Consider the following 14,234-nt stretch of genomic DNA (forward strand, 5'->3'; position numbering starts at 1 on the left):
CGTGGCGGCACGCGCAGGTTAGAGGCAAGATGCAATGGCACTGACATTAACATTCACCCAATTTCTTTCCTTTTCTTACGTTTAGGTAGCCAGCACACCTCGAACAGCCACTTTCATTGCGGGTGTGTCACCCAGGTCGCCAAGGAAACATTTCAGGGAAAGCCACTGGCAGTAAAAATAACCACTTCTCCATGTAAACGATACTCTTTCTCTCAGATTACTCCTACACCTCGCCACGCCAGCTCACCTGTACAGACTCCACCACCAAGGACGCCGCGGAGGCACGTGCAGGTCAGTGACAAGAAGCAATGGCCCTGATGTTGACATTCACACAATTTCTTTCTTTTTCTTACGCTGAGGCAGCCAACATACCTCAAACAGCCACCTTGACTTTGGGTGTGTCAGCAGATTCCTGTTCTACATATGCTGATGATAACCTTCAATAAACTTGAACTTGATATTAAACTTGATAATAAGCGTGAAGGCACATGGGACATCGATGAATTTCTTTTTTGAAAATTTAGTGTACACATATACAATATATGTTATATATTGCAGCACTACAGAACGTATTTTGAAGCTTCCCTTCATGTTTTTCACCTTTATTTGTGTATGTGTTGTGTGGCCCTCAATGCCGCAGTTCATGTTGTAGCAGCTCCTTTGTCTGCGTATTGCACACTGGATTAAGCTTGTGATATCCACATGTGCAAAATGGCTATGCATCTCTCAAAAATACAAAAAAAGTTTTACGTACAGTTCTCAGTGTTACAATAAAAAATAAATGTAAATAATCTCATCGTGGAAATGCATTGATTACGGTAATGCATGTGACAGTAATTGTTATTGACAAGTTGGCAACTTTAAGTGATCTATCCGTCGTGGGAAGGGATTATATGTATAATTAGGGAACAAAAAAGTGTGGGGAGGGAGAACGGGATTAGAAGCAGTACAGATAAACACACCAAACACACGCAATGTCTAAAACGTCCGTAGACCCATTCCTTTAAAAGGTACCGTAAGAAAGCGTATTAAGCATACAGTTCATAGGACTCTGGCGTTATTACATAAGCCCGGCGACGCGAGCTATATATGCCCTCACTCGCATTCGCGACTGCACCGAATGTCCTCCATATTCTTCTGGTTAATCGTGCTCACTGCACCCAGACAAAAAGATCATGGGCGCAGGTGCCTTTAAAGTATCTCGACATTGCGAGACACAGCTGCGCGTGCCTAGGGAGCTGTCCGTGCGAACAGTCCCTGGCACACACAGGCCTCGGCGGCCCCAACCTACGTACCGTTCTGCTTCGAGCTTTGATCCCCCCACTGCCCCTTTGGTGCCCTGGAGATCTTGCGCGGCCTGCCTTATTATAATCTGGGGCTCTCCTGAGACCTTCGTTTGTCCGTTACTTGTGCCCCCAAGCTGGATCAGTGCTTTTAAAAAAATAAAGAATCTATTGTCGCTACGAGAAAAGCACCCCACCGCGAAGAAAACGCCCCGCGGCTTCTGCAACATACAGCGCCCGTGCGAGGAGAATTACAGAACACCAACGAGGAGTCTGCCGACCACAGCTTCGAGCTCCTAAAGGCTGCTTCGCATGGCGCGATTTTCAGTCAGCGACAAAGAGAATTCCGTCGCTCAGCGACCGCCGCGACGTCGTGGGCTCTCCGCGACTGGATTCCAACAAGTTGGTCGCGCCGTTGCTCAGCGCAGCGATCAGCGCGATGTGGGAGGAGCAATGTGTGTGACGAAGCAAAGCACCGTCTAAATAGGCGCTTTCCTGTTTTACTGCGCGTTGGTAGTTCTTTGGAGCAATTTCGCGCACCAGCTTTAGTTGTTTTAATAGAGCGTACCCACCAGCGTTTGCCGCTTAAGAGCTTCATAAACTTTTTTCTTTTCTTCCACTTACACAATTCGTTTAAAAGGAGAACGTGCACGAGGACGCCGCTTCCGCATAAGGCACGTACCCACACGATCGCCACCGTCATCAACCTCTTCATCGCTACAAATTGCGCCAGCTGCTTATACATGCTTGCACATTCAATAGTAGCTTGTTCTTCTGCAAAATCAAATACTCGTCCAGGAAAAAAGTTGTGGCTTTTATAGTAACAACGAAACTATAGTGTACTAAACGGAACCACCCCACCGACACCGCACCGACGCCGGTGTTGTGCAGCGCCACACTCACCGTATCTGCAAGCTGTCGTAAAGTCGTTTTAAACGTTAAAAAATGGTGTACCTACTCTCTTATCGAATAATAACAGAAACATTAGAATATATGACTAATTTCCACGTTGTTTTTATTTAACGATATCGTGAGCAGGAGTCAACCTTGCGCATCCCTGCGACGGAAATCACGCTGCCGCAAACGCATGTGAAAGCTGTCCGCGAAAATCGTTCAGCGACGTGCGCGACAGAACAATTTTTTTTTCGCCCCAATCGCGCCATGTGAAACCACCTTAACTCGTAACCTCATCGAGTGACACTGGCAGCAAAAAACAGTGCGTGACCGTTGAGAATCACAAACCAACTTTAACATAACTTTAACAGGTTCCTTCGGTTGCATACTGCCATATGCGCGGCTGACATCGAGCACACCCACACCATACAATAAAACCCACTCACACGGCTCCACGCACACATCACCCTTCGGTTGCATACTGCCACCTCTGCGATCAACATCGGCCACACCCACACCATAGAATAAAACCCACTCACACAGCTGCACGCACGCATCACCCTTCGGTTGCATACTGCCCTGCGCTGCCAACATCCACCACACCCACACCATAGATTAAAACCCACTCACACAGCTGCAGGCACACATCATCCTTCGGTTGCATAATACCACATGCGCGGCCGACATCGACCACACCCACACCATAGGATAAATAAGCAGAGGTCTGCTGCGGCGGCTGCTGTGAATCGCGCCCACGGGTCGCCCACGCGTTTCCTTTCGCGATCTCCCGATTAGCGAGGCAGTCGCGCCACACTTCGCTCCGTTTGCAACATGCTGCACGAGACAGGTTGTCCGCGCCAGGCACGCTACTCACAGCGTTCTCTTCCTAATATAATCTGTGCATCTTTATAATCATAATACAAAATATTGACACGCGAAATGAAAACACGTATAGAGTTGCGCTCAAATTTCGCATTAATGAGTATCGCAATCGTCGGTAAATTTTTTATTGACAGCCATTAGTTGCGGATCCTCCGAACAACCCGTCTAGAATATACGAGAAAATCACCGCCACGAAGTCGCCAAAGCGTGCAACAGGTTCGGTGGAGGTCGTGGGTCATTGCGGTATCTCCACCAATGACATCCCCAACGCAGCTGCCCGAAAATCTCATTAAGGAACAATTTTTTTCTATGCCTTCATCTAGAATTGACACAGGCCAACACCTGAGCAAGCTAGTACATGATATGACATTACAGAAATGGCTCTCGCCTGATTTCAGTCACCGTCATTTCCGTTCACTCGGCCCTTCTATGTGACTGCGCCTGTTACCTGTTCTTCCCCAACGTGTAGGAACCCTACTTTGTTGCTTGCGTATGGGCGTTGCATGCACCAAGATATACTAGTTCTTGATAGAAACCACCAATAGCACCGATAGTATGAGTTGCAAAGAAACTGTAGAACACCTCCTATGCTCTACGCCCTCCGCACCTCTCTAAATCAGCTAGACAGAAGACGTTCCTCGCTGGAAAAGATCTTGGGACCATGATCTTCGCATATAAGCGCTTCAGAAGGCCACAAAAATGATTCGTCGATTCTCGAACTTCACCTGACTGCACGGCCGTCTATCGCAGAACGCTGAAAATTTCTATTACGTCAATGACTACAACACACACCACATTTTAACTTTATTTTCCCCTCTTAATATTTCATGACTTTTCTCCTCCTCCCATAGGAGGGTAGCCAACTAGGCGCAAGTCCTGGTTAACCTGCCTGCCTTTCATTTACCCCCTTCTCTCTCTCTTTCTTCGACTGTTCGTCCCATGCACTGATAATTCGTATGGTTGCCCAGCATACAAAAGTCTATTCTAAATACGCCTCAAAAATTTTCGTGCAGAAGTTGACATAGCGGAGCTTTACAAGTTTTTTACTTGAGTGCTCCCAAAAAGTCCTCACGAACGCTGCGGCAATTGCTTTTTTTTTACGCTAGCTTTACGCTGGCTAAAAAAAGATAATAAAGAATAATGGATGATGATCAATGTACGTTCCTCGAAAAGCGTTTCCAGGTTCTTTAGCGGTCTTGCGGCACCGCGACGTCTGACCACTCACTCTTCAGTGGCCTTGGAAACACTACTTTGTAGTACCATAAGAGCTCCATGTTCCTCCAAGTTACTAGCTAGTGTTATCGCCCTGTGATAATTTTCATTTTCCGTCTTACATTTTGCTTTACGTACGGCTACACGGGACACTGAAAGTGGTAAGCGCTTCCATATTCGTTTTTCCACCGGGCTGTTGTGCGCAATCATCAATATCACTATCGTGAGACAGCTCCTTCCGACGTATTTCGTGTTCTTTTTTTCTCTTTCTTTATTCGACGCCGTATAAACGTCATTTCACAGTTTTAGTGCAGAAAATGGCCTCTCCTCCTTCCGCTATCGCAGCACGTGCGACCGCATCTGATGTATATACGTATGTATTACGTAGAGGGTCACACCCCATCGTGTTAGCTCTTTGCATACTTGTCCACGTTCTGGGGCCCACATGTGCGTGCGTGCGTGTGTGCCCCTCTAATTTTCACGAGTGGTGAAGGCTCCACGTTTTCTGTTTCATTTCACGGTGCAACGCTTTCCCTCAAAGTGGGTTGCTCCGTTTTTAGAAGCAGCGGCGCGCAGGTAGCATAATATTGTTCCAAGGTATAACCAACCCTTCCCTCGCTGGCTGCGCATTTAACGGCGAAGCATTATATGGCTAGCCGATTCGTCCGTCTGTCCGTCTATCCATCTGTCGGCCGCCTGTACACCGCAAACTCCTCCGGCGCCACCCCATGCGCACGCGTGGAAAAAGAACAAGAGATAGAAAGAGAGGCGCGCGATTAGCCAACAGTACCTAGATAGCACAAGGCCTGTTTACTCCGATCCATGGCGTCACGGTACCTGGCCCGAAATTTCTATTGACAAGGCTGGCATCAACAGAAACGTCAAAAATCACTCTTGCCGACTCCGGAGCATCCCAATTAGATTTTATGGCAGTCGGACCAGGTAACATGACGTCATGAATCGGAGTGAAAAGGTCTTGTGTTATCTAGGTGGTGTTGGATCAGTTGCGCCATAGTGACTCATTGCTATCCATCCTACCCGAGCGCTCGCGCAGCCGTTTCTCTCCGGCTCCGAAATTGGTAGGACACGCGTCAGAAGTACTCTTTAGGAGCAGGCAGCTTTAGATCAGCAACGTCGCGAGCAGAACCGGGAACGAGCACGTCTACGCCGTGCCGATGCTGCAGCCCGGGCACAAGAGTAAGCTCTTGCAGCGGAGCACAAACAGCAACTGCCTACCGAGAATCCGGCAGCCTACCAAGCCATCGTTTAATCAACCTTCGGAATTAACCCAGCGATAAACACCGGGGCCGCACGTTTCAGCTTCGCTGGTTAACCATCTGTAAGGAGTGCTTGGACGGGGATTTTTTTTCGTCAATGCTTGTGTTTCATCATGAGCCTCTTCTTTCGTAACCGCAGCGACAAATCTAAAAGACGCACTCACACAAAAAGGAAAGGACGGACATGACAATAATTTATAGCACGTGCATGGATGTCGATAAAAGAACGCAAAAAATAATAATGGGAAGAAATGCAGAGCCTAACCTACTCTATTATAGAGGGTTCAGTAAGAGGATAATTAGTGTAGTTTAAGTAATCTGCTGTGAACGTAGCGTTGGCTTATGATTATTTGAACAGGCAACTGCATACAACACAGTAAAAATGGGATAGAAACCCTACTGAATGTTTTCACTGTCGTCCATTTCATTTTGTTTCGTAAGAGCAGTTAGTTCCTGCGCAGTTATATAGAACCAGATTTTTCCCAGTATGGTAACCTGACATCCCGCCTACTAAAATATATTGCGTTTCTTGTTTTACAGTTCAGAGCTCGCAAAAAAAAATGTCGAACTGTAATTTCTTGCCATTTAAAGCTACCTTCGGTTTGCATTTCGGATGGAGAGCCTTGACTGTGTCAGCACAACGCAGGCAAGCTTCAGTATCAGTTTTGATACGCACATAGTCCGCGATATTATTCAATAAGATGGGAAGACGGTCTGTTCTTTACAAGGTTTAAGAAATGTCAGAACGCAGCCTCTTTTCATGGTGTAGTCATGTCTCCTGCCCCCTATAGACGGGGTTTAAATACGCTAGAAGGCTGGCTCTTAAGTTAATCAGGCAAAATTGCAAAGCATTTGGTGGTGTAATGCCATCAGGCGCATGCGGGAGCACACCACCGACATAGGAGGCTTGTTGCCGACTCCCATTCTCTTACTGTAAAAGCATTTCCATAGCCGATGAAGTAGGAAACGAAGAGAAACAAGGCATTTTAGTTGATATTCCGAATGGGTAGGCATCCGCAAATTGCTCCGCTAGGAAATATATGGATTTACCGTTTAAAACGAAGCTCAAGTACTTTAAAGAAAGAGAGAGCTTGCAGTGTGATATCACATTTGTTCACCTCCTGAATACGAAAATCGCATTTTAACAGGCCCCAAAACCTCGCAAGTCGCTTTAGGTGAGCAAGAACGAGGACCTGCGGCTGCGGGGTCGCCGCGGTGGGAATAATGCGTGCTCTGATTGGCGTAGACGATCATGACGCCATCGTAGGCCCCATCCCAGGCTGCTGATTCGAATTTGATGCTGAAGTCACGGCTATGTGTCCAGCTCAGTCAAGCACGTTACACATGTTGTCGTTAATATGACAAGAGACGCAAACGGTTTCAGGGGTTGAGGGCGCGTTATCAAGGCTTCCATAGCTCGCCATATGATCCTAGTCAATGGAGTAAAAATGGGCGACGTCACATAAAATTTTGCCTATTGTGACCTCCGTAGCTTGTTGGTGATTCTGCTTGTATCAGAATTGCGCCTGTGCAAAGCCATCTTGAAAGATGGATCGCCGTTGGCCTCGTAAGTCACTTCTCTGCCCTTCTTCGCGCAGCTCCCAAGTTAGAAACTATTGGTCTGGGTCGGGGAAGTGCACAGAGAGTGGAAGTATACGATAGTTGCTACTGTCTTGTCAGCTAACATCGCTTGAAGTACTATATGTCGCCTGACAAGGGCTCAAATTCTTCCCTCTAGTGGTCCTATTTGGTCAGCTGACTAAGTTTGGGTCTATTGAGATAGGCACATGATCACTGCCCATCCCATCTGACCCCGACAATTTGCTTCTTGAGCTCAACTAGAATGTAGAATCAACTCAGTGACACTTGTGAACACATGAGCTCAATAAAATGTCACATTACCATTATTCTCAATACATAGTTTGAATCAGAGTGCACGAGTGCTTTTGCATTTCGCCTCCATCAAAATGCGGCCGCTGTGGTCGGGAATCTGACTACGGATTAATGTTCTTGCTACCCACGTCGAGTGAACTCAAACAATGAGGCTCGGAGCTGGGCAACGATCACAAAGCTCTTTCAAAAAACTTGTCCATCGATGTACTTTCTTCTATTAGGACGCATGCACAGTGTCAATGCCGACTTTTTCTTTTTCTAGCTGCATCCTGACCGCAGAAAATTTTATGACATCAAGGCAGAAGTCGCAGACAGCTAGTGTGCCATGAGGTACCTCTCTGTGAATATATAATGTAAAGCCTTGGAATAAATATCTTAGGTTAAGGTTTTTGTGGGTAACATATCCAGTGACTGATCTCTTTTGGGCAGCCCTGATTCAGGCAAATCCAAGGCAGGATTTGACTGAGTTCTTTGCTCTCCTGCCTCAGATAGGAGAGTTTAGTGTTTAATTCAATAAAATTTTGTAGTATTATGTGCTAAAACCACGGTATGATTATGAGGCATGCCGTAGAGGGGGCTCCGGGATATTTTTGACCCCCTGGGACTCCTTAACGTACACGCAATAAATGTTACACAGGCGTTTTTCTATTTCACCCCCATCAAAATGCGGCCGCCGCGGCCATCATTTATTCCCGCGCCCTCGGGCTTAGCCACTCAACGCCAAAGTCGCTACGACACCATGGAGGCCATGCTTCATTGCGAATTGTCGTTCCAAGACAATAGAAGCATCGTTGGGTAGCAAGTTTGTACATGCAAGTATGTTACATTCATTGTGTGCCTGCATGATAATGTTAGCAAGGGTGACCACAGGCAGTGTTGTCTCATAGCTTTTCCATCGCTCTTCCACATGAATCGTTCCTGTTTGAGATTTTTGCGTATCACAGACGGCATCCACTCTCATAAAGAAGGGCTTGGTGCCTTAGCCAGCCATCCCCAAGAGCTCACTTTGAGCCTATCCTGGTCTTGCGCCACAGCTCACTTTCACGGGCTGATTGGTTGCAGGCTAGCAAAATTGGTTGTGTCTTTTCTTTTACTGTTTATCTATCTATCCGAATGTGATGTGAATTTTTTTTTTGTACCCTACCTAGCACGCTTCTTTTACAGTAGCAAAGTAGCAAAGAAGTAAGTACGCTTTCAGTGTCTACTTTCTGGATCCGTGGTCTGCCAGTAAACTTCGTCGGCAGTAAAGCTGGCTCTATTACCCGCAGCGGTGCTTTCTGTTGATTGAAAAAGACTGACAGCCGGCGTGTTCTTATGGAGGGTTCAGATTGCTTCACGAAACGACCGAAAACAGTATCGAAACTACCCTGTGGCGATGAAGCCCGCAGGAGGACGGTGAGGCTGCTGTTGCACCGACATGCTCGAGGGATTAATTGGGCTAAGTCATGGTAATGGTTTTCTATACATCGTCTTCAGCAAAACGACGCAACAATAATGGTTGAATCACATTCCCCATCACATTGGATTATTTATTTTTTTCGTCACTGAAATGAATACTTGAGTGCGGAGCGCGATGGGAAAGTGGTCAAATAGACTCGCGCGGTGAATTGAAAGCGTCTATACGGCACGCACTCAAGTCATGCCACTGAAAATGGAGAGGCTGATAATGCCATCTGTCTTTTACTACACTTATATATTAATAAAAGTTATCTGTATCGCTTTTTCCTTGCACTAGGATCGATGAAATTTGTTGTTAGTGGATCGGTCGGTGTTGTCGGCAAGAAGTCGCTTCTAATGAATCCAAGTCTACTCTTCACTGGCCCAAGTTTGAGAGGAGAAATGAACAGTCCTTGTGTTCCATTGCGCTAATGAGTTTCCAGCAACCGATTCCTTCAAGTATACTTGATGTACATAAAGGCATCTAGCTTGGCTCGTGTACTTAGATCTAGCGGCGCGTTGAAGTACATCACGTAGTAAACAAATAATCTTTCAGAATGGTTGCTTGCTTGGCTAGTTGGTTCGTTGCAACGTATGTAATGGTGCGAAACACAAGGAAATGACGACGATAGAGACCGAGTGAAAAAAGCGCTATTTTCACTCCTTGCTCTTAACTTTTCACTCAGCGCTCGTCTCACTCAGTCTCTATCGTCGTCCCTTCCTTATGTTTTGCGTTGTTACATAAGCTGAAATAATCTTGGTCCTTTGCATACAGCGCCCTTCGCAGTACAGTCCCGTTTGGAGACTGAAACACCAACTGTTAGTAAAGTGAAATTGGCAGATGGCGCAGTTCACTTCGCTACGCGGCTTTCTCAATTCAATTCACATACATGTATATGTGTTCACGGAAGTTTAATGTAAAGGTCGAGCATCCAGAGTAAACAAATTTAGTCGAAACCAAAGCACGCAGGCCAGAATGAAAGGGCGCACCGCTGTACACACTCCATGCGATGTAGGCTACGCACCTCTCGATGCCAGGCTCTGCGGCAAGCTCAGTTTTTTTCGGGATTACCATATTTCGAATCTTCGCACCTTTACATCTTTACATCTGCTCCATCTTTACCAAGACATCTTTGCGGCTCTAAGTATTTATTTATTTATTTATTTATTTATTTATTTATTTATTTATTTTATAAAGGTGTTTATTTGGCAGAGCTCGGAGCAGCGCAACGTCAACGGTCAGGACAGTGACATCTTCCAAACACGAGAGCCACTAGAGTTTTGATCCAGTAGCGTTGAACCCATTAGAGTCTCTCTTCTTCGTTAGAATTAATTAATTTATTTATTAACTTATTCATTTATTTCAATATCCTCAATGCTACGTGGGGTGTTCCATAGAGGAGTGGCATTGTATACAATACGTGGAAATCGCGGTTTTCACAAATGATGGAATAGGGTTGCTGACAATGGAGGCGGGGAGGCGGTTCTAGCTGGTCGCTGTCCTTGTAATGAAGGAATAAGTGTGCAGGTTTATACGCGAACTTGGGTTGTGGACCTTGAAGTTGTAATCGGTGCGTGCTGAAATGTAATGAGGAGTAGCGAGTAATACATTCTTGATGTGATGATTGGTGGGTTATATTTTGTGGAATCGCCCAAGTCGCGCTATTTTTCTTCGTGTGGTATGGTCAGGGAGGTCCAGGTTAATTTTCGTTGCAATAATACTTGCAGTGCGGCAGTAATTAGAAAGTATGAAACGGGTGGTTCGCTTTTGGATAGCTTCGAAACAAGTAAGCAAGGCAGAGTAAGGATGCCAGATATAGGCAGCATATTCAAGTTCCGCCCTTACAAGGGTTTTATAAAATAGAGAGAGAATTGATTTGAAAGGCGGCAGAGAGGTCGGCCTGAGATAACGCGCTGTAGCCTGCGACTCTGCACAGGAGGCCGGGGAACGGGGATATAAAGGTGTGATGAGGGATAATGATGACATATAAAGAGGGATGCACGACCTTGAAAGCAAGTTCAACGTTCTGATGATAAACATTTATAAATCTCATCCATGAAGCCACTACCGGGTTCAGTACCTTGTCTTTAGTCACTGGTTGAAGTGCACCTAGAAGCAATATAGGTTTTAAAAAGACAGGTGCTAATGAAAAGTTTAGGCGAATCCAACATGCGATTAGCATCATTAGCCACAAAGTCGACGTGAGTTTGCGAAGTGAAAAAAGAGAGAGAGAGAGATGAATATAGGAAGGCAGGGACGTTGGCTGGTTGGCTACCCTAAGCTGGGGGAAGGGAAAAGGGGAAGAGAGAGAAGGGAGAGAGAAGGTGTGGATACGTGTACAGACAGTACTTGACTTAAAGCCGCTCTCGCAACTCAGACGTTCTGAGCAAGCACAAAAGTGCCTTCACTGCCTTGTGAGCAGATCATCGGTCGGGACGGTTGACGCACTCCACGGTACGCCAAAGAATATCTTGAGGCCTTGGCTTTCGATGCTTTGGATTATATTCAGGTTAGTTCTGCAGGCGTTAGACATGACCGGTAGGCTGTACCGCAGGAATCCAATAAAGAGGACCCTGTAAAGCTGTAGCGTAGATTGTATTGACTCTCCCCAGGTCTTTCCTGCTAGGAACTTAAACATATGGCAAATTCCTGTCAGGCGTTTTCTCACATAATTCACATGAGGGGTCCAGGAGAGATTTCTGTCAATGACCACCCCCAAGAATCCGTGACTCGCGCTGTACGAGATCAATTGTCCGTCGACGGATATCACGTATGGAGACATTGATTTCCTGGTAAACGCCACCACTGCACGCGTTTCGTATGATATATGAAGTCCTTGTTCTCGAAGGTAGGATGATGTTAAAGTGGCTGCCTTCTGAAGCCGCGCGCGACGCTGCAGTCGCGTCACAGCCGACGTCCAAATGCAAATGACGTCGGCATAGATGGAGAGCCTAATAGTGCATGGCAGGATGTCGGCGAGGCCAATGAGTGTTAGACTGAAGAGCATTGGGCTCAGTACTCCACCCTGGGGCACCCCACGGTTACTGTAATACTGAGAGGTCGGGCCATCCTCGGTAAGTACGAAAAATGATCTCTTATGTAGCTATATCATAAGAAGCCAACAAACACTGACATCAAGGACAACATAGGGAAACTTACTTGTGCTTAATAAATGAAATAAAGAAACGATAAATTAATGGAAATTAAAGTGGATGAAAAAACAACTTGCCGCAGGTGGGAACCGAACCCACAGCCTTCGCATTTTGCGTGCGATGCTCTACCAATTGAGCTACCGCGGCGCTGTTTCCCCATCCACTTTCTTGGGTATATAATGTGTCCTAATAGAACCCTGGGAGTGTTGCCAGCGCCACCACTCACAGACTTTGGCGGCGGACGTAAAACGTCATTTTTGCCGCAGGCGTAACGAGAACGTGATCTTTTTGGGTGAAGGCAACTGGTCAATAAACCCACATATGCTACCTGAAGGCATCAATGTAGCCGGTACATACGTACTGGTTTTCTTGGTCAGGTGGCACTGGATGAAGAACGTAGGTAAGATCACGTCGTGTGAATGCAATGATCTTGCTGCAGTTTCCATGGGTGACGGACATGAAACACTCATACCCGGACAGTCTCATGTTATCTGATAGGGGCTTGCAGAAGACGATGATTGGGAACTTATTCGGGAACACAAACTGCTGAAAGTCCGACATGCGTGACTTAAGTCCTCTGGCGTTCCACTGAAATATCGATGCGTTTCGGATTTCGTCATGAAACGACGGCTTCTGGAGAGCCATGATTTCAACCAAGAGCTGCAAATACTGGACTCAAAGTGTCCAGAACCTGTAGCGCGCTTTGTGCAGACGAAGATTTCATGTTGGTAACTTTAACGCGAATGGCATTCATGAGCGACCGCAGAATGTTGATTACCTGGAGATCATCAGCCAGCGTCGCTTCAACAGTTGCCGAAGCAGTCGAAGTTTGTACATTTTGAGTCAACTTAGCAGGGAGTTGTGCCCTCGGCAGCTCACGTCATTTTTCCGGACGGGCGAGCCTCTCCACTTTGCTTTCCTTGTATCTGTCTTGGTGGCACTGTGCGTTGACCCGGCAATCCCTCTAACAGAATATGGCGTGTTCTTATGTGCAGTTGCGGAATGCCGTGAACGTTTTCGGGGTCGATTCCGACGTCGCCGAACAGCGGCTGCAGCCTCTCCTTGCCTTGAATTGCCCCGCACCATTCGTTTTAGGATCGCGAATTCCTTCCGCACTCGCGGGCAATCCTTTGATGAGGCCTTGTGAGGACCACTGCAGTTAGGGCACTTAAGAACATCTGTGCTGCAGGCGTCTTCTGAATGGGACTCAGAGCACCGTGGGCACACGACGTTGTTCACGCAGACACCCTTTACATGGCCAGTCTTGCAACACTTGAAGCACTGGAGGGGCGTCGGTACGAATGGTCGTACCGGATGGCGGACATGTCCTACTTTGACGTGGGAAGGAAGGCTGTCTCCTTCAAACAAAATCTTCACGGAGCGTGTGTTTCCCAGTCTGAAAATTCTCGTAATGAAAGTGCCTGCTGTCGTTGGCTTGATCAATATTGGCAAGTCGTCATTCGGTATGGCAACGTCGACGTCATAAATGATGCCCGCAGTTCCATCGCCGCCTATAGGGATCATTGATCGCACCTTTACGTTGTCGATCTCAGTTATATTACGTAGGTCTTGTAGGGCGCTGCGATGTAACACATCAACTGCCAAGACATTCTTCCGCGAGTTTAATCGCACTTCTTTAATCCCACTTGGTGCGATTCTCTCGAGTAACGGACAGAGGACTTGCCTGTTTAGGAGCCGCAAATTGGTCGCTTGGTCCTCAGGTATAAAGAGCATAGTGTGCGGCCACCGCAGCGGTGCACTCTTCACGGTAGAAGCACTTGGTGACGAAGATGCCTGCGGTAGTCTTCTTTTCGCTGATCTACTCATCACAACCTGAAAGTCATCGTCGGACGAGTCGTAGCTGTCCGACCATAACTCAGTGGCCTCGCTGTCTGTATCACTTGACCCACTTCCACGTTTCCTGGACGCTATCCGACCTGACGACTACGCATCAGGAAAGTCCTCGGAGATCTCTTCATCCATTGCCGCAAGGAGGGAGCGGCAGCTCCTAGAAATGTAGGGAATGAAAGCGAAAAATTGGAGACAATAAGTGTTATATCAAAGGATCCCTTCGTCTTCTTTTTCTTGTTTTTTTTTCTTGCAATGTGAAGGTATCAGATATATGAACGCCGACGTGTTTGTATGAACTAACATCCTCTAAAATAGCATTATTGAGAAAGTAAGGCTAAGGAGGCAGGAGCTT

General features: G+C 46.7%; 1 protein-coding gene and 1 non-coding gene across 2 annotated transcripts in view; one reads left to right on the forward strand and one right to left on the reverse strand.

The window, feature by feature from the left end:
- LOC139055393 (uncharacterized) overlaps nucleotides 1-14,234 on the forward strand; it is a 442,920-nt gene that overhangs the window by 235,387 nt on the left and 193,299 nt on the right. The gene's annotated exons all lie outside the window — the stretch shown is intronic.
- On the reverse strand, nucleotides 12,106-12,178 carry TRNAL-CAA (transfer RNA leucine (anticodon CAA)). The gene has a single exon. It is a non-coding gene; the product is annotated as a tRNA-Leu (tRNA).

This window comes from Dermacentor albipictus, chromosome 1 (assembly GCF_038994185.2).
Source record: "Dermacentor albipictus isolate Rhodes 1998 colony chromosome 1, USDA_Dalb.pri_finalv2, whole genome shotgun sequence".
In the NCBI taxonomy this organism is placed as follows: Eukaryota; Metazoa; Arthropoda; class Arachnida; order Ixodida; family Ixodidae; genus Dermacentor; species Dermacentor albipictus.